A 20,947-nucleotide genomic window follows, 5' to 3' on the forward strand; every position below is an offset into this window, starting at 1 on the left:
AGCAAGAGATAAAGGCCTCTCCTCTGTCCTGATTCTCCTGGACCCGTCAGCAGCCTTCGACACAGTCAACCATCAGTTCCTCCTTCACCAGTTGATCGAAGGCCATTCCAGTAATGGCACTGAGAACTACGGTACTCTCATCTTCATTCTTAGTACAAGTGGCGGCAACATCCATTAGGATTTGGGGAGATTCTGTGGTGATGAAGACGCACAGTCTTCTTACATCCCCATTTCAATAATTCTGGATTATGAAGTCACGAATATTGTCACTTGGCACAACAGGGGCCTCAGCATCCTCCACACTAGCAACCAGCTGCTTCAATGGAACACAAAATATATATTTAAGCAGTTACATTGTCATTTAACGGAACATAGGCCAATCTCGGTTACAAAATTCTCAGTTAAGTGAAGATGAAAATGAATGTGGCCAAAGAAGAACTTCCTTTCAATACGTTTAAGCCTCTAATTTTGCTCTTAAAGAAGAACGGAGCGGATATCAGTCCATTTTATGACAACCACGTGCGATGTGGAGAGATGATAAGAGACCATAGCCGATGAAATTAAGTCGGACCTGGCAGTGATGATTGACAGGGACATGGACACTTCTAACAAATAATGTGAAATGGTCTACGTTCGAATCATTATAATTTATAATCAGCTTGTTCATTGGCTTTATATTTATAATTATTTTATAAATGGAAAGCCAACGGACAAGCTGATAGGGCAACAGGAACTAGAGCACAGCCATACATTAGAGTAGCCCACTATTAGGACGTTTTTCAATACACTGGCTACTTAAAGTATATCAATAAAGTATAAATCTATCTATCTAATAACGAGACAATGTGCAAATAAGGTAATACTAATAATTGTCACGGTTCCCCGTATATGAAATGAAAGTGGAAAGTAGTTTACTGCTAGTAAAATCACTGTTTATTTAACATTTTTCATAGTATTACATTCCTCTACTATAAACAATAAAAGTCCCACCGTAAGAGCTATGGCCTCAATGCCTCATACGGGTCCATTAAACCTTTTTGATTAGCGTCTTTCCTTCGAGCTAAGTTGAACTGAACATTACACTGTTGCGTTGCAGTTTTCAAAATAAAGGTCACATATACACATACCGTAGTAGGCCTCTATCAATTCTTCTAATAAAAGTCCCGGATATACATAAACATTAATTGTCATAGATCTCTATATACGGCCCAACACATTGATCACTTTAGGCACACACTGAAACCAGTAACATCACAAATATGAAGCAGGTAATAATTACACAAAAAAAGAATAAACCTTTCATGGGGTTATTTACAATAATAATTAATTTGATTTATAAAGCACTTTTCGTTGTGAAACAAAAAGGTATGCAGAGTTCCTTGTACTCCTGATTAATGCAATGGTGTGTGTGTGATGATCTCATTCAAGGAGTACTACAAGCGCACACACACACATTTTGTTGTTTTTGTTCTATTAGTGATTTACACACTCAATAAAAAAACATTGTATGACATTTAAACAGATTTGCACTGCTAATTTGTAGGGGTGGGAATCACCAGTTTCATCATGATACGATACGATATCGATTCTTTGGACAACGATACGATATTTGCCGATATCACAAAGTCTCTCACGATACAATACGATACGATTAGATTCAGGTGCCTGCGATCGATATGAGATGATATCATATGCCCATTTAACACAATCAGTAACATTTAGATCAACAAAAAAAAGGTAATGAAAATATCATTTGACATTTGTATTTTTGAGCTCTTCCAGACATTTAAAGGAAAATCAATCTATTGTTTTTAATACAAATAGACCTCCTGTTCACTGTAAAGTGCCACGTTTTTATATATTGAGCTTTAAACTTTAAGCTACATTTTTTTGGAACTCAAAACTCACAACCTCCCTCTCCCAAACCGTTCCTACAACAATTTGTTGATGTTGCATGATCATGTATAGGCCTACATTTATTATGTATTATATTGTTTATGTTTAAATAACATTTAAACATCAAACTCCTCTGACCTCATCTGGTCTTTTCAAAGACGCGCGCACACACACACACACACACAGAAAGGGAGAATGCTATGCTGTAACATCTACACACACGGAGCTACTGCTGTTGTTCTTGGGCGGATATGAGACTCGCCACAGGATTTTCAAAATAAGTATCGATATGAATCGATCTTATTACATCGCATCGATCCGATTCGATTGTTGATAATTACATCGATGTATCGATCTGGATCGATGTATCGTCCCACCCCTACTAATTTGAAGCGTAACATATTGATGTCTTGTATACAGTTGTTATGTCCCTGCAATTTACCATTATGGGCAAATAAAGAGAAAATGTTTGTCTGAAAACATTTCTTGTTAAAGGTGACATGCATTATAAATGTCATTTTTCAGTCTCTAGCATTGTATTATAGTAATAGGAGTTAGTCAATGTGTTTGTGTCTAAATACCATATTGGCGGATTGCTCCGATTCAGCTCAGATCATTTCCTGCTCCAGTAAATTAGGCCATCCTGATTTGAAGGCCTGAGTGACGTTACTCAGGCTCTGGGTAGCAGACAGTGATGCAATTGGCTCTGTGGTTGTAGCTAATGCCCGCCCACAATCTACCTAGACTAGACAGCGAGTGGAAACCACTTTCTCATACTACACTCTGGAGGGAGAGAGAGATAGAGAGACAGAGAGACCACTGTGCAAACACACGCGCAGGTCCCTCCCCCCCCCCCCCCCATTCGGGAGCACAAGCTGCTGTGCGTGAAAGAAGAAAGGGAGAGAGGGGGCCTCTCTCTCCCTCTCCCCTCAGAGCCAGGCCATAACAGCTTGAAATCCTGAGGCTGAAAAATGATGGTTGATTAGAAATATGATTTTTTTTTGAAAAAAAGTAAAGTAAAGTTGCCCAAATAGTGCTAGGAATAGCAACGCATGTCCCCTTTAAGGTTTGGATTTTGTGTGCCCTGTATGCAAGATTCATGTCCTTTGCCAGTCACATACCTATTTAAGTGATGAACTGCACTACGTGTGGTTGTTTTTAGAGATTTTAGATACGTTTTATACTCGCGCTACAATATTTTGGCCTGTGCTACAAAACTATCAACCTCTGTAGCACCAGTGCTATGTGCAAAAAAAGTTTACGTACAGCCCTGGAAAGGGTTAACCTTCTGTAGTGTGGTAGTGAAATGGTTAATCTTATGTAGTGTGGTAGTGAAAGGGTTAACCCTTTGTCGTGTGGCAGTGAAAGGGTTAATCATTTGGTAGTGTGTGTGGTAGTGAAAGGGTTAACTTAGCACATAATTACACATTTCGCAACCAGTTGAACAACCAGTAAACACACAGCCCCTCATTTCACAATAGAAGCCACGTACACATAAACATCACATACACTTTGGTTGGTTACACAGGGTAAGTAAGTCAGTTAAGGTCACCTAGTTCCACACAGAAAGGTAAATAGCACACACACACACACACAAAGGATGGACCCGAACAGCAGATGTATTATGTAATCATTGATTTCTCTTTCAGCACCCTCTCTCTCTCTCAGTGGCACCCTCCCTCCCTCAGTGGCACCCTCTCTCTCTCAGTGGCACCCTCTCTCTCTCAGTGGCACCCTCTCCCTCTCTCTCTCTCCCTCTCTCTGTGGCACCCTCTCTCTCTCTCCCTCTCTCTGTGGCACCCTCTCTCTCTCTCTCTCTCTCTCTCAGTGGCACCCTCTCTCTCCCAGTGGCACCCTCTCTCTCTCTTAGTGGCACCCTCTCTCACTAGGTAGGTAGGTATTTATTTAGACAACAAAACATATACAGATCATTACATCTAGGGGTGCACCGATGTATCGGTCGGGATCGGTATCGGCCGATGCAATCGGCCTATCGGCCGATAAGCTTGAATGTGCCGATGGCAGTAGCCGATAAATATCCATCAATTTGTGTCGCGTCAAAAGGCAAAAAAAAGTTCAGTCGCGTCGCGACCTGCACAACGCCGCCCCCGGCCCACACACACACAAGCTACTGCATCAAAGTTACTACTTATGATTAACAAATGCATTCGTTTTGTGGCATTAACGTTATATAGTTAGTGTTACACGTTCAATAACATCAGCATATTATTTACCCGAACGTAGCAAGTTATAACATTCGTTGCAGTAAAATCATTATGCCTCGTTTAGTCATCCTGCGGAGCTAAAAGGGATCTAACGTTGTTGTTGTAGACGAGCTCAGCTCTCGTCAAAATCAATGGCGGACAAAAGCGGAAGTAAAAAATGTATACACGCTTGTTCAGTTTGAAGACACTTAACCCCTAACTGCTACCGGTGAGCGGGTTGGCACCTTGCATGGTTGCCTCCACCGTCAGTGTATGAATGTGTGAGTGAATGGGTGAATGTGAGGAACAAAATTGTAAAGCGCTTTGGATAAAAGCGCTATATAAATTTACCATTTACAACAAAGCATGCACACTTTGATCCAACTGGCCTCCTTTTGTGCCCAGTCTTTAGTGGCTCCATCCGTCATGATACCCTGTCTCTGTCCTTCAGGCAAATTGAAGGAAAGGTTGCTATTGCCGTCGCCAAAGGATCTACGCCTTTCCGAATTAAGTTAATGCAGTACCAGATCCATATACTGACTGCTCCCATTCCGATCATCATGAATGCGAGGAGGTACACATCCTCCACATCCTCAATCCTTAACACGAAATAGTTTAAAAAAAAACGTGCGTTCAAATGAGAACACTGAAACGCTGCCGAAAATGTACAAAATAAAAGTCTTTCCGTGTTTTAGACGTCGCTCTTTTATTTTGAAACCCCCTGACCAGAAGTGTTATCATTGTTTTCACTAGTTGTCCGGTTCTGTGCTTTTGAGCTCACGCTAGTTTTCCAAAGGAGAGGAGAGAGACCGCGGCTCACATGCGCAAAATGCAGCTACAAGAAATCAATGAGGATTTTATCGGCAGAAGAGAGCACGTCAAAGCCGTATATACTATGGTGCAGTCGTAGCCACGACAGCGCAGCTCGAACTACCTGTTGTATTAAATTTATTGATTGATGTTTAACTTGTCCCTGTGTCCAGTCCTTTCGACTAGCAAACGTTGTCTGTATTTAACGCTACCTCAGGATACCACTGTCTATTGTATTTAGTTGGTTAGCTAATGTTGATAGCATTGAATAGCATCAACGCTAGCTGGCTGGCTACAGCTGGCATCGTAAATCTCAACACCAGCCATGGGAATACTATTTACTAAATTATGGAGGCTTTTTAATTGTCAAGGTAAGACAGGATTTGTCATGATCAACTGAAGGCGTATGCTATGGAACAGTATGTGCTTGGCTACTACTTGGGTTTTCAGAAAAAGGCCCGCTATGTGATGCTAATCTCTAGCTAGTATCGTATTGTGTATTTCATCACAGTAGCCTCCCGGTGTTTAATAAACACTTCGAGCCAGGACATATAAGACATATATGTATTAGGGCTGTCCCCGACTAAGGATTTGGATGGTCGACTAGGATTGGCCAAAATTTGCCGTTAGTCGACTATTGGTCGACTTAAAAATAAAAAATAAAAAAGTATAATATTTAAAAAAATATATATATATCATTCCATTTGGGCTGTGGGGGGTGCTTAATGTCTGAAGGAGTCGACTGAAGGCTTCTTGTCCTCTGCAAAAGCATGCAATTGGTCCACTGATGGATACATCTTGATATTTGTCTAGTCTAGTGTGTTCATTAGATGGGTGAAATCCTCTTTCAGTGCCTCTGTGCCCGTTTTCGTAGGCAGTTAGCCTCTGGTATGTGTGCCATTAGCGTTAGCCACGCTTCTAGGCCTCTTTTCTTTTGGAAAAGATTATTTAAAAAAAATTTAAATTAAATAAACATTTTTTATTTTGTTATATTCGACTAAGAGGTTGGCCAGTCGACTACGGCTCCTTTCGACCAATTAGTCGATTAATAGGAGTCAGCCCTAATATGTATCATGTTTATTTTTTGTTGGCTGGGTTTGCGTATGCGGATTAAGGGGGATGTCAATCTGTTGTCGACTACAGGGGCAGTACATTTAGCTGTAAAAGCCCGATCAAGCTCAATCTTCTGTAACACGAACACAACTACTCTGTACGATGCCATTGTTGTGATGTTGGCTGAGTTTGCACATGCGGGTTAAGGGAGAAGTAGGCTATCGTGTCATCGGTTCAGGACACGTATAGGCTTGTAAAGACTGCAACTCTGGGAGCCGTTCTCAGAAAATAGCGTATTCAGGCTCCCAGAACGCAGCCTCTAAAATGATATTGCGATATTTTTTGGCCATATCACGAAAAGTGATATTTTGGCATTTCCTCTAAAGCACTTAAAAATGCTTGATTTAACCCTTTGATGCATACAGTCACGCCAATATGATGATTATAATAGTCCCTGCAACATATGTTTGCATTATTAAACCATGAAGATGCTTTAAAAAATTATTAAATGAAAATGTACTAAGAGTAGTCTACTGACAACACTAATTACATTTTTTATTTATATCTAAGACAATTTATATAAAAACTCTTGGGTGCCTAAGACTTTTGCACAGTACTGTGTTTTCTATCCACTTTAATCTAACACACACACACACACACACATATACACACTACTGTGAGAAAATAATAATCACTATGGATGGGTACCGAATTCGGTACTTTTGAGGTACAGAACCGAAACACGTCGGTACTACTGAGTATCGATTCAAGTGAGATACAAAAAAAAAAATAAAAAATTCCCCCCTTTTTTTTCATGTCAACGTTCACACGCACAATATATGCTTACCTAGGATTTGACTTGATTCAACAACAAAGCAGTCGGAGCAATGGCAAGCCGAAAACTGTCGAAATTGTAGTTATTTGAAGTTTGGATTTTTTTTCACGACTCAATTAAATTTAAATAAAATTTCTTGAGACTAAAGTACCGAAAAAAGGTACCGTTGGGTACCGGTATCGATTCACAGGTACCGGTTCAAATGTGAAGGTACCCATCCCTAATAATTACACAAAGGGATAATGGCTTATAGCAGACTTAATGATTTTAGAATATTTCAGATAATGAAATTAAATGTTTATATCGTCAACTATCCAGTTAGTATTTATACTGTAACGTCTGGCTACTTTAAATCATTGAACGGAGAGAGAGCGAGACCAAGCGAGAGAGAGCCAGCCCCCCCCCCCCCCCCCCGGGTTTTGTTTTAAGTTTGCATTTTGAGTGTGTAAGCTGCCGTAGGCGATGATGTCACACAACGTCAACACATGGAGATGGAAACTGGATGCCCGATATAAAGAAATGAATAACCAATAAATATGAAGTTATCTTTGAACCTCTGTTGCCAAGCCTCGTCAATATAACCAACCCCCTTTCCTATGAATGGGAGTTGCTTTGAACGTTTCCAGGGTTAGCGGCAGTGGAGGTTTCTCTATGACAACACGTGAAACACAAATTCACTCATAATTCATAATTATTATTAATTTACATATACCTATATATATATATAATTAAAAAAAAACTATATATATATATATATATATTTTTATTATAATTTTTTTATTATAAATGTTTTCCTCTGTAAAAAAATGCCAGTGACTTTTTTTCTTCAAAAATTGCCAAAATGTACCGCTCTGAGCAGGCCTGCACTGCAGTAATTATTCGTGCAGAATATCTGCACAGGTTGACCAGGGTTAAATAAATAATAAATAATAGCCAATCAAAATAGGCTATTAATGTCATCTAAGCACGGTCTGTGCAGTTAATGCACATATAAAAAATTTCACCAATCTTCGTAATATCGCAAAAATATGCCCCATTTTAACTCTGGCTGATGCTGAAACCCTGATTCATGCTTTTGTCTCATCACGTCTGGACTACTGTAATGCACTTTTTTCAGGCCTACCTAATTCAAGCATCAAATCTTCAACTCGTGCAAAATGCGGCTGCACGGATACTAACTAGAACTAGAAAATTTGATCACATCACACCAGTTTTGTCCGCCCTACATTGGCTTCCTATCCAAGCCCGTTCTGACTTTAAAGTGCTACTCCTCACCTACAAAATTTTAAATGGGCTTGCACCGCTCTATCTATCCGATCTCATCTCCCGATACTCGCCCGCTCGTGCTCTGCGCTCACAAAATGCGGGGCTTCTATCGACCCCTAGGGTTAAAAAGAAATCCGCCGGCCATAGAGCCTTTGTCTACCGCGCTCCCTACCTGTGGAACAAATTACCTGCCGTCATCAGGGGCGCCTGCTCTGTCGAAGCTTTTAAATCCCTGCTTAAGACTCATCTTTTCTCTCTCTCCTTCAACCTACCTTGATCTCACCTGGTCGGGGACTGACCTTTAGATTAATCTGTGTAGTTTAGTTATGGTACAGGGTACTACATGGTACCACTGGCTAGTTTACTATAGGGTAGTTTAGTTAGGGTACAGGGTACTACATGGTACCACAGAGTACTACATGGTACTGCATGGCACTACAGGGTACTACATGGCTCTACATGGTACCACAGGGCACTACAGGGTACTACATGGCACTACAGGGTACTACGGGGTACTACAGGGTACTACATGTCTGCTCCTTTGCAGCACCACAAACATGGGAACTCTCTAACTCTTCCCCCCCCCCCCTCCCTCCCCCTTCTCTCTGAGTGCCCGTCTCCTGGCGCTGACTAAGGTGATGGATGCCTCGGGGTCTTGGCCAAGATTGTAGTGACTGCTCTACATGCACCTCCGAGGCCTTGGATCAGTTATTCACCGCCGTCTGTCCATGGTCCTGTCAACTGATTAACAGTCAACACGGTTTCATTGCTGGGTTAAGTACTTCTATTCTATTCACATAATATGCTTACTTCATATATCTACTCCATTCACATATATGCCTACCACTTGTATCTATTGCTATGTCCACCCACTACAATCTCATGAGCTGTCTAACGCCTGTCCCGTCTCCCTGTCTCCCTATGACTTGCTGTCCTGGAGTGTTGACCGGAGTGTTGGACGTCCCGTGACGAAGGCCGGGGAGTTCGCGACCCTCTCTGCGCGCCCCCCTGTCTCCGGAGGTCTCGCAGTGGTGACCGGAGTGCCGGATGTCCCGCGATGATGTCGGGGAGTTCGCGACCCTCTCTGCGCCACCCCCTATCTCCCTGTCTCCGGCTGTCCCTGAGCAACGACCGGAGTGTTGAATGTCCCGTGACTAAGACGGGGAGGACGTGACCCTCTTTGCGCCGCCCCTGTGCCTCAAATAGATCCGCTATCAACTCTATCTTTAATCTTTCAAAATGTTCAGTTGCTATCGCTATTAGCTCTATCTTTAATCTTTCAAAATGTACAGTTGCTATTGCATGCACTCATCTGTGTTTCACTACACACATGAGTGCATGCTTACCAACTGTCCGTCTGCAACACTACTATCACCAACATCTAAGAAGGGAGATCCCCCCTTGAATGGCCCTTCTAAGGTTTCTCTCCTCCACACTGCCTGTGGAGCTTTTTTCCCTATTGTTAGGTTTTAGTGAGTTTTTCCTTACCTTCGCGTGGGGTATGTCTGGGAGTGCTTGCATTCTTTCATTTATTTGCATTGATCTAAAAATGTTTGGACCTTATGGTGTTCTTGTTCTGTTCTTGACTTATTGTTATGTTTTCTTCTTGACTTGTTTAAAGAAGACCTGTACGAGCAGCGTTTCCGTTAGCCGGTAATTACTGGTTTTTGACCGGCAAAATCTGTTGAAGTCCGACTTATTTAATATCTCCGGTCTTAATGTCCGGTGAAAATAATTCCCTGAGTCTAAGCACAATTTGATTATTTGAATTGTATTAAAATAGGCTAAAATTAAATAGCCTATGCGATGAACGAAACGATCATTACATTTGTTTCCTCGTTGCTTCTAATAATGACAACGACGTTGTCGGCGAGAGCTTAGTGCTGGTGTGCGGACTTTTGTGTGAAGCTGCAGAGCCAGAGAGGCAACGGCACAATGCAGTATTCCAGCAGTACTCCAATTTGGCCATTTTCAGCCAATGTTGGGTGGGGGGCGCTGCTGTGCGGTTCCCAGAAAAGAGCCAATAACAGCTAAATCAGCTTCTCTGCAGCGCCATACTCTTTGCAAATAAGTCGTTGCGAGGTGGAGAGAGTCGTCACGCAAACCACGATAATGTTGCCGTCTCTCTGCTTTCTCAGTTCTTCGCTTGATATAATTAATACAAATGTCCAATATAACGGAATTCGTTAGCTCATAAAAATGTGATTATAACAGACTGCTGTTTAGTGTCGGACCGACTGCCCACATACGCGGTCTATTTTAGTTCAAGTCAGCAGCAGCACGGAGTATCGAGGGACTTATTTTATTTGGAATATATTAATTAATGACTGTATACGCAAAAGTAGCCTAGTTTTAAGTAATAATATTATAAATCTACATGCCTTGAGGATGACATTCTTTATATTGCCTGCCTATCAATTGTTTTAAAGCTCAATAAACTATGACCGGAATTAATCTCATTTGTCCGGTAGATTGAAATCTTGCAGGTCACGGAGACCGGCAACAATTTTTTCTAACGGAAACCCTGGTACGGCCCATGGGGACATTAACGTGTGTTGTCGGGCCCTATAAATAAATTTGATTTGATTTAAACTCTTGCCATTGAATGGAGGATTTAATGATTGACAGCCCTTGACATCCAATACACGGAGGTTGAATGATTGGCAGCCTTGCAAATCCAATCAGAGTATGGCTCCTACGACTGCAGCTCTGTAGCTACACAGCTGTTTCTCCCCTCGCGGAATTGATTGAACATTTTATTAACGGAGCACTGAGAGCAGCCACGTTCGAAACCTCTATATTAGTGTATCTAACATTTAGCACTTTAATAGCGGGACATTTACTGAGGACCAGCACAACACACATGTGGATATTATGATTTAACAAGTCTATCTGTCCAGGAGGATGACAACATTATTGCAGGTACTGTAAGCATAAGCAGGCAGCCTAGCAGTTTCTAGCTTGGATGCTAATAACTACTAACGTTATCACGCTAGCTTGGATGTAATGTATCACGTTGGCTGCTGGCTGCTAATGCAGCCTGCGGATAATATTTGCATGTGCACGGTGTTAGTGATGCTGGCTAAATGAATGAACGTTGTGTCTGAATGTTTGCCGCTAGCTTGTGGCTAGGCTAACGCACTTCGCTGAAGGTGCACAGCTGAGCTAGTGTCTTTGTGGCTTTCCCGGTTTGTCACGGTGAGATTCATGTGGGGAACTTTGGTGTGTGTGTGCAGCTCTGATGAATGAGAACTGCTGTCTTGTGCCGTTGTGTGGGTTTGTGTCTGAAACGACGGTGGCTTGTGTGTGTTGCGTGAGATGCAGAAGTAAACATTGCCAGGCATGAGGCATTCTGGTTAATGTAGTCATTGCAGTTCTCCCTCGCTTTCACCCACAGTTAAAAGAGACATGACATGCTGGTTTGATGAAATGTATAGTGTAAATGAAATGAATAGTGTATGTATATTCAATAGTAGTATTGATAGTATATTAATATGTATATTGATATTGATATTAATTGGTGTTGGTATTAATATATAGTGTATATTAATATTATGTTTTCATCTGTGTCCACTGACCACTGACACACAGTGGGGGATGTTTTAAAAATATAATTTAATATATAATATAATAATTTGTGCTTCACCTAAAAATTTGGTCACCAGCCTCCACTGGTTAGCGGCTAATGCTAGTTAGCTTAGCTATGGGATAACTTGGTTAGCAGCTAACGTTAGCCCATTGCTTGTGTCAATTAAAATGCATGTCATTAAAGGTCCGCACTGGTCTGTCTAATGAAATTACAATTGCATGTCATTGAAGGTCCGCGCTGGTCTGTGTCTATAATGAAATGAGAGGAAAGCTCTGCGCTAAAGCAAGTCTCATCTCAGCCGCGATGACATATACTCGATGTTCACGATATTAATTTATTACATCTCATGTAGAACAAGCCGCGATAGATTTAGTATACTCCATATATCGCCCAGCCCTAGTTCCGTGTGGATGAAAGGTGCATACGATAAAATACGTTGACTGATACGACCGAAATAGGTTCCGTCTGGACATTTGTATTTGTATTTATTGGTTTCAAATACAGAGACAGTGCATATTAAGGAACATTTGACTGTAAATATGCCAGTTTAGCCAAGTTGGCTAATTTTCAACTGTAGTCTCTGGGGCAGGTGACATGAGCACAACAATAATTAAAACATAGTACAATAATTAAAACACAGTAGGAATCAGTATAGGTTACAATACACTAAAATACATACAAATAAATACATTAAAATACATTACAATACAACCCCTCAGTTAAAATGGTCGCACACTTGACCATCTCTCAACCATGATTTTAAGTTAGTTTTAAATGGCATCAGACACTGCAACGCACCACCGAACAAGGTGTGATAGACATGAAACTAGGGGTGGACGGTATGAACGGTATACGGTATAAACGGTATTAATTTGCGCCACGGTATGGATTTGGACCAATACCGTGCAACCGGTAGAAAAGAAAAAAAAATCAGCAATGTCGTAACCACAGTGGGAGGCACTAGCAGCAATGCAATGAGACGCGTGCGCCGTGCAGGCTGCTACTAGTCTCATAACAACGGAGAAATGGCTGACAACGACGAGGAGGAATTGATCAAAAAGATCGGTGCAAATTCCATTGTATGGACATGGTTTGGCTTTAAAACTACAGACACCGAGCAGAAAACGGTGATATGTAAATTATGTCGGAAGACAGTGAGTGCAAAGGGTGGTAATACCAGCAATCTGTTCTTTCACTTAAAATCAAAACACGTGTTGGAATATGAAGAAAGCAACAGGCTGCGTCCTCCGGCTCCGGTAGCGTCAAGTAAGAAAAAAGCTGTCCCTGCAGCTCAGACATCACTCACTCAGGCGTTTTCCAAAGGCATTCCTTATGACAAAAAAAGCCAGCGGTGGACCGAAATAACTAATGCCGTCACTGTTTACTTATGTAAACACATGGTTCCTTTCCAAACGGTCGATAGAAAGGGCTTTATAGACATGGTCAAAACACTGGATCCCAGATACACGTTACCTGCCCGCAGGCACTTTAGCGCAATTGAAATGCCAAAACTATATAGCAAGGTCCGTGAGCAAGTGGAGAAAGAACTCCGTACAATTCAACATTATGCAACGACCACTGACTTGTGGTCAAGTCGCACCATGGAGCCTTACTTAAGTTTAACGGTCCACTTCATCAACGACGAGTGGGAGTTGTGCAGCAAATGCTTACAAACTTCATATTTCCCGGAGGACCACACTGGAGAAGAGATAGCCCAAGGCTTGAGGGAAGCGCTGGAATCATGGGGACTTAAAGAAGAGTCGCAAGTCAGCATAACAACCGATAATGCCGCAAACGTTATCAAAGCAGCGGGACTCAACGACTGGACAAGACTGCAGTGCTTCGGCCACAGGCTGCACCTCGCCATCGGTAGGTCTACATACACACACACACACACACACACAAGCTCAAACTCAACGTTATTGTCACATCACAAGTTTCCATCAATTATAAACGACTGGATGAAATTATTTTGTGCAATCTTCCAATGACTGCAGACAACTAATTTAGTTAAATAAAGTCTAAAAATAAGAGGCACAGGAATGGTATTATAACTAAGTAACTATCGGTGCTGTTGTGCTTATTGTCAAATACACATAAAATGTATGAGAAATGGGATGTGTGTGTGTGTGTGTACAATGACATACAGGCTGCTTTTGTATATAAGAATGTGTTCTTAATTGCTTGCCTGGCTAAATAAAGGTTAAATAAAATAAAATAAAAAATATATATATAGAATAATTCATAATATTCATTATTCTATATATTTATAAACACATCCTCATACATTTTATGTATATTATTTTATGCGTGTTGTCAAATATGTACATCTAGAATAATGAATATGAATTATTTTACAGAGAGAAGTGCCAAAGAGCCCCGTGTTGAACGTGCAGTTGGCATATGCAAGAAAATTGTGAGCAGCTTTTCCTACTCATGGAAAAGGAAGAGAGAAATGGCCACTGCCCAGGCTGAACTTCGACTACCTCCTCACCGCCTCATCACTGAATCGCCAACCAGATGGGGATCTCGACAGCAAATGATCCAGAGGGTGATTGAACAGGAGAAGGCCATATCTCAGGTCCTTAAAGCTGATAAAAAAACCCGGCACCTGGCACCATCATGGCAAGAGATGGATGTTTTGGAATCTGTGAGCAAGACCCTCGGCCCCCTGTTGGAGTTCACAGATGCACTGTCCGGGGAAGAATACGTCAGTGTGTCATACCTCAAACCTGTGCTCCATCTTCTCAACAACACTGTTCTGTCTCCAGCTCAAGATGACAGTGACACAGACCTGACAAAAGAGCTGAAGAGGTCCATCCTCGAGTATTTAAACGAGAAATACGATGACCATAAAACCGATGACCTTCTCGACATGGCCTCCCTCCTAGATCCACGTTTCAAAACAACGTACATCGCTGATAACAGGAAAGATTTTATTAAAACCAGAGCTGCAGCAGAGATTGAGAGATTGCTAGAAAGGCAGGCAGCAGCAGCATCCACAGAGGAGCAGCAGGCGGGAGGAGCTGCAGTAGAAACTGCAGGGACGACTGCAGCACCACAGAAGAAAGCAAAGCGAAGTCTGGGTAGCTTTTTCAAAAAGACAGTTGAACAAACTGGCCCAGTTGCCCTCTCCAGAGATGCAATTGAAGTTGAGCTCAAGAGCTACCTGCAGGCAATGGAGGTCGATGGTGAGACAGATCCACTGCAGTGGTGGAGGCTGCACCAAGCTAATTTCCCAAGAGTGGCAGGCTTGGCCAGGAAGTACCTTTGTATTCCTGCCACTAGTGCCCCTTCAGAGAGGGCATTCAGCACTGGTGGCAACATTGTGACCTGCCACAGATCTGCTCTGAAGCCAGATACCGTTGACAGACTTGTCTTCCTGGCTAATAACCTGTAGTGTAGCTGGCTTAATAAATTAGGCTGGTTAAGTAAGCATCACAAAAAGGAATGTTTACTTATTTATTTTTGCACTAAGAGAGAGTAACACTTGCACTGTTTTATTTAGTAATTTTGTATTATGAGAGTTGGTATATTGTTTGGGGAAAAAAGTTCTTGTCCTGCTGTTCTTGAATTTACTTTTCAATTTGATTTTATGCTGCTATATTTTATTGTTTAAGGGTACAAGCAATGAGGCCAAGTAAACAAGTACACTAAAGTTAAGTTGGAGTTGTATTGTGTTTGAGCCAGGGAAAGAAACCCCCTGTCCTGCTGTACTTGAATTTACTTTTCAATTTGATTTTATGCTGCTATATTTTATTGTTTAAGGGTACAAGCAATGAGGCCAAGTAAACAAGTACACTAAAGTTAAGTTGGAGTTGTATTGTGTTTGAGCCAGGGAAAGAAACCCCCTGTCCTGCTGTACTTGAATTTACTTTTCAATTTGATTTTATGCTGCTATATTTTATTGTTTAAGGGTACAAGCAATGAGGCCAAGTAAACATGTACAGTACCAGTGCAGTACACTAAGTTATGTTGGAGCCTTGGAGTTTTATTGTGTTTACTAGTTTGAGTTGTTTGAGGGAAAGAAACCTCCTATCCTGCTGTCATTTTTGCACAATAAATGTTCTTAAAATACCTCTGTACTATGTGAAATATGTCCTAGTAATACTAGTGCCCCTTCAGAGAGGGCATTCAGCACTGGTGGCAACATTGTGACCTGCCACAGATCTGCTCTGAAGCCAGATACCGTTGACAGACTTGTCTTCCTGGCTAATAACCTGTAGTGTAGCTGGCTTAATAAATTAGGCTGGTTAAGTAAGCATCACAAAAAGGAATGTTTACTTATTTATTTTTGCACTAAGAGAGAGTAACACTTGCACTGTTTTATTTAGTAATTTTGTATTATGAGAGTTGGTATATTGTTTGGGGAAAAAAGTTCTTGTCCTGCTGTTCTTGAATTTACTTTTCAATTTGATTTTATGCTGCTATATTTTATTGTTTAAGGGTACAAGCAATGAGGCCAAGTAAACATGTACAGTACCAGTACAGTACACTAAGTTATGTTGGAGCCTTGGAGTTTTATTGTGTTTACTAGTTTGAGTTGTTTGAGGGAAAGAAACCTCCTATCCTGCTGTCATTTTTGCACAATAAATGTTCTTAAAATACCTCTGTACTATGTGAAATATGTCCTAGTAATACAAGAGTACAATAATAGCTGCCATACCAGTGTTTTACCCCTTCAGAAGAATTTAAAAAAAAAAAATTATATAAATGAATATACCGTGATATATACCGTAACCGTCTATCCTTAAAATTATACCGTGATATAAATTTTTGACCATACCGTCCACCCCTACATGAAACGATATCCTATTTCCTTGGCATGAAACGGGAAATAGTAATCTAACCATTAGGGACCTGCATGACACTTCTTTCTCTATTCAATAAGGTTTTACCCTGAGGGATTATTTACAATAAAGTGCAAAAAAACTGAAAAGTAGGCTACTTACATTACATAAAAAAAGAAGGTAGGCCAGCTGTAGTTTAGGCCGATAATATCGGACATCCCTAGGCATGACAGAAGAATAACCAGGAAGGGGATAGAGAAGTATAGTAGGAAATAAGAGAATAGATGGAGAAAAGATAGATTAAAGATAGAAGTCCAGAAAGAGAGGGTGTGACTCCAGACCAAGAGAGCAGAGTCCAGCCAGAAAGAGAGCGAGCTGATGACCTCATTATTATGCTCTGCTCTGTCCATAGGTGTATGAGGTCAGATGGCCAATTCCAAACACGGCATCTGTGCATTTTCCCACCAAACCTAGGTTCAAATGCATAGCTTATGCGTTTTCTCCCCTAGCCCATTTAGCTACACGTTGGTCTAAAGATAACTAGGGAAATGCACAGGTGCCTGGCCTTGACAGACAAACCACTGAACTAAGGAGAGGCCATCACAATCACGCAAACTGTCGCCCTGTCTCCGGCTGTCTCGTAGTGATGACCGGAGTGTTGGACGTCCCGTGATGATGACCGGGAGGATGATACGAGACCCTCTCTGCGCCGCCCCCTTGCCTCAAATAGATCCGCCATCAGCTCTATTTGTAATCTTTCAAAATGTTCAGTTGCTATTGCATGCACTTATCTGTGTTTCATTACACTTATGAGTGCATGCTTACCAACTGTTTCGGCTGTTTTATAGCAACACTACTATCACCGACTAAGAAGGGAGATCCACCCTTGAATGGCCCTTCTAAGGTTTCTCTCCTCCACATTGCCTGTGGTGCATTTTTTGCTATTGCTAGGTTTTAGTGAGCTTTTCCTTACCTTCGCGGACTTCATGGTGTTTTTGTTTTGTTCTTGATTTATTGTGATGTTTCTTCTTGACTTCTTTAAAGAACACGTGTCCGGCCCATGGGGACATTAACGTATGTTGTCGGGCCTTACAAATAAATTTTATTTGATTTAGATGATTGATCACCAAATACACACAAGAGAGAGAGAAACAAAATGTGAAAAAAAGAGCGAAGCTTTCATCACCCAACTCATGCACAGACAATAACACACTTAAGTTATATACCGTGCAATGACAGACAGACTTAATTCAGAATATACACAGACATTAGAAATGGGTATCACCATACAGAATGGTCTCTCTGGGTAGCTGGCGTTTCCCCCACTTCCCCCATCCAACACCCCCCTATTTATAGGACCTCATTATTATTCACGGCATCCCCAAGCCACTCCCATCCTGTGTCTCATCTCAAAAAGGTATTTACGATGGGTCAATATAGGCTTTCCAACACAGAAGAGAAACACCTAATATGGGCTTTCCGTCTCTACAATTGTCAGTATTTATAGCAGCTTCATCCGTTGGATACGTCCCCGGCTTCCAATAGCCTACAGTGTAAGGGTTAGGGTTACAGTGTAAGGGTTAAGGTTAGGTTTACAGTGTAAGGGTTAAGGTTAGGTTTACAGTGTAAGCCCTACACCAAAGAGAACAGACTAACATAACAAACTCACAATGTGTTCCGTCGTATATTGAAGTCAATTAGAAACGGAATAAAGAAAGATGTTATCTTTCTGGATATTTATTACAAACGTGAATAAGCAGATTACAGACTGAAAATACAGCTCAGCGAATTCATGAAATCAGTAGTGTGAAGGCGTGACCGCCAAGGGCGGCATGTGACGGGTTCAATAGTTTGAGTAATTGTCTTGGCAGTTTGCTTTGAGCTTCCCGTCTGTCTGCCGAGCTGATACCGTTCCTGTCCGTCAGAAATGGGGAACTAGTGGAGAACTGAGACAATGGAAACTGAGAGGCCTACTACTTTGAGTACAAGTTTTACGATGTGTAAACACAGGTTTGTGATGTGAACATACATTTTTAAAAGGGTTATAGTATAGTAGGGGAGTAACGATTACAACCAACCATAGTTGTGTGGCATTAAAGTATCTTGTATCTAACGATTCGACCCCACAACGATTCGATTACGATTCTTCAGGCACCGATTCAATGCATCATGAAATCTCATCATTTGACCACGATTCCATTCAATTCATTTTCGATTAGTTAATTCCACAAACAAATTTCAATACACAAATGTGGCTGGGGGAACTGATTCACTCAGCATGAATGGACTATAGGTCGATAATAGGGGTGTAAATATTTGACCCACAACGATTAGATACGATTCTTCAGGCAACGATTCAATATTCATTTGACCATGATTCGATTCGATTTGACCTTAGGTCGATGCATTGTTACACCCCTATATGATAGTATTATGTGGTTATATGTATATTAAGAGATAGTACTATAATATTGTCTCAGTTCCAAATAATAATAATCAGGGGTGTTAAGTAAGGGATAATGTATGGCTACGAGGTCATTGTCGCAAAATAATTGACCGACGCGGAGTTTAAAATACCGAGGCGCCGCGCCGAGGTGTTTTAAACGTAGTGAAGGTCAATTATTTTGCGACAATGACCGAGTAGGCTATACATTATCCCGCTTATTACATGGCTAACTTACTAACAATATACCTAATTCATTTGACAAATCGCAGTTGTTCTGTGGCTCAGCGTTTCCGTTAGCCGGTAATTACCGGTATTTGTCCGGCAAAATCTCTTGAAGTCCGACATATTTAATTTCTCCGGTCTTAATGTCCGGTGAAAATAATTCCCTGAGTCTAAGCACAATTTGATTATTTGAATTGTATTAAAATAGGCTAAAATTAAATAGCCTATGCGATGAACGAAACGATCATTACATTTGTTTCCTCGTTGCTTCTAATAATGACAACGACGTTGTCAGCGAGAGCTTTAAAAACGTAGGTCTCGGTTCGCTTCATCGGACCAAACGCGAACCAAATATAGGAAGTGGTTATTATTACCACTGCTCGCAGCACTCACTGCAAAACAAGCACACTGCATCTAATCTCTCTATCTATCTATCTATCTATCTATCTATGTCTGTGCATCTTGGGAAGAAGGAAGAAAAAACGCGGCTTATTATTATTACCGAGGCGCGCGGCTTATTATATTATTAAAACGGCTACTTGTGGGCACTCATAAAAACACCGTGGTCTACAAGTTGTTTAGCGAGAGGATGGTGGTAATGTGCTTCAATAGAACAATGGATCAATGCCATGTCAAAACTCGGCTCCGCTGATCTGGGCTCCGCAGTACACACACAGACACACACACACGCGCGCGCGCACACACAGGATCGCAGCCACACACACATTTCCACTGTCCAATAGACAAGCGCCCTTTTCGACCGCGTGACATTGAGGTGGAGAGAGTAGTCACGCAAACCACAATAATGTTGCCGTCTCTCTGCTTTCTCAGTTCTTCGCTTGATATAATTAATACAAATGTCCAATATAACGGAATTCGTTAGCTCATAAAAATGTGATTATAACAGACTGCTGTTTAGTGTCGGACCGACTGCCACATACGCGGTCTATTTTATTTCAAGTCAGCAGCAGCACGGAGACGGAGTATCGAGGGACTTATTTTATTTGGAATATATTAATGACTGTATACGCAAAAGTAGCCTAGTTTTAAGTAATAATATTATAAATCTACATGCCTTGAGGATGACATTCTTTATATAGCCTGCCTATCAATTGTTTTAAAGCTTAATAAACTATGACCGGAATTAATCTCATTTGTCCGGTAGTTGAAATCTTGCAGGTCACGGAGACCGGCAACAATTTTTTCTAACGGAAACCCTGCTGTGGCTCTGTCAGCCCAAATAAAGTGATTATTATTATCGCGGGCAGCCTCTGTGTTCTGGCTCCGCTCGTCGCTCCGCCCCCTGTCATCGCCGGCACGGCAGTGTCTAATTGCACTGAAACAGTGTGTCAGTGGGCTTGATTGCGAACAGCTGCGCTCTGCGGTCATTATTGAAAAATCTGCGGTCATTATTGAAAAATAATGACCGCAGTCGGGGGGCTATTGACCAATCACAAGCAAGCATTTCGGCGAATGTGAAAACGCCATGTAATAAGTATAACTATTGTAATGAAGTACAATTACTCAAGTACTGTTTTTGCGGATTTGTACTTTAGTATTATTAGGTTTAGTATTAGTACACTTTTTACTCCTCAGATGCAGACCTACAAAGTACAAATCTCGCAGGTCCAACTATTTTAATTAGTATATTAGTTTCTCTGGCCGAACTAACGTTAAGGTTATTAATCCTGCGGCAGCGCTTTATTTAAAAACAGCCAATGAAATCCCCATCAATGGAAAATTAACCCGCCCATACCCATGCTGATTGGTCCTTATGAAAGACTAGAAAGCGGGGATCTTTGATTAAACACCTGCTATCAGAAGAATAGACAGTCA

The 20,947-nt window shown here is 41.3% G+C and overlaps 1 long non-coding RNA gene across 1 annotated transcript in view; it reads right to left on the minus strand.

Annotated features, from left to right (window-relative positions):
- Positions 1 to 20,947, minus strand: part of LOC311241460 — a 58,167-nt gene that overhangs the window by 23,021 nt on the left and 14,199 nt on the right. The gene's annotated exons all lie outside the window — the stretch shown is intronic.

This window comes from Notolepis coatsorum, assembly GCF_963971535.1.
Source record: "Notolepis coatsorum genome assembly, chromosome: 15".
Classification (NCBI taxonomy): domain Eukaryota; kingdom Metazoa; phylum Chordata; class Actinopteri; order Aulopiformes; family Paralepididae; genus Notolepis; species Notolepis coatsorum.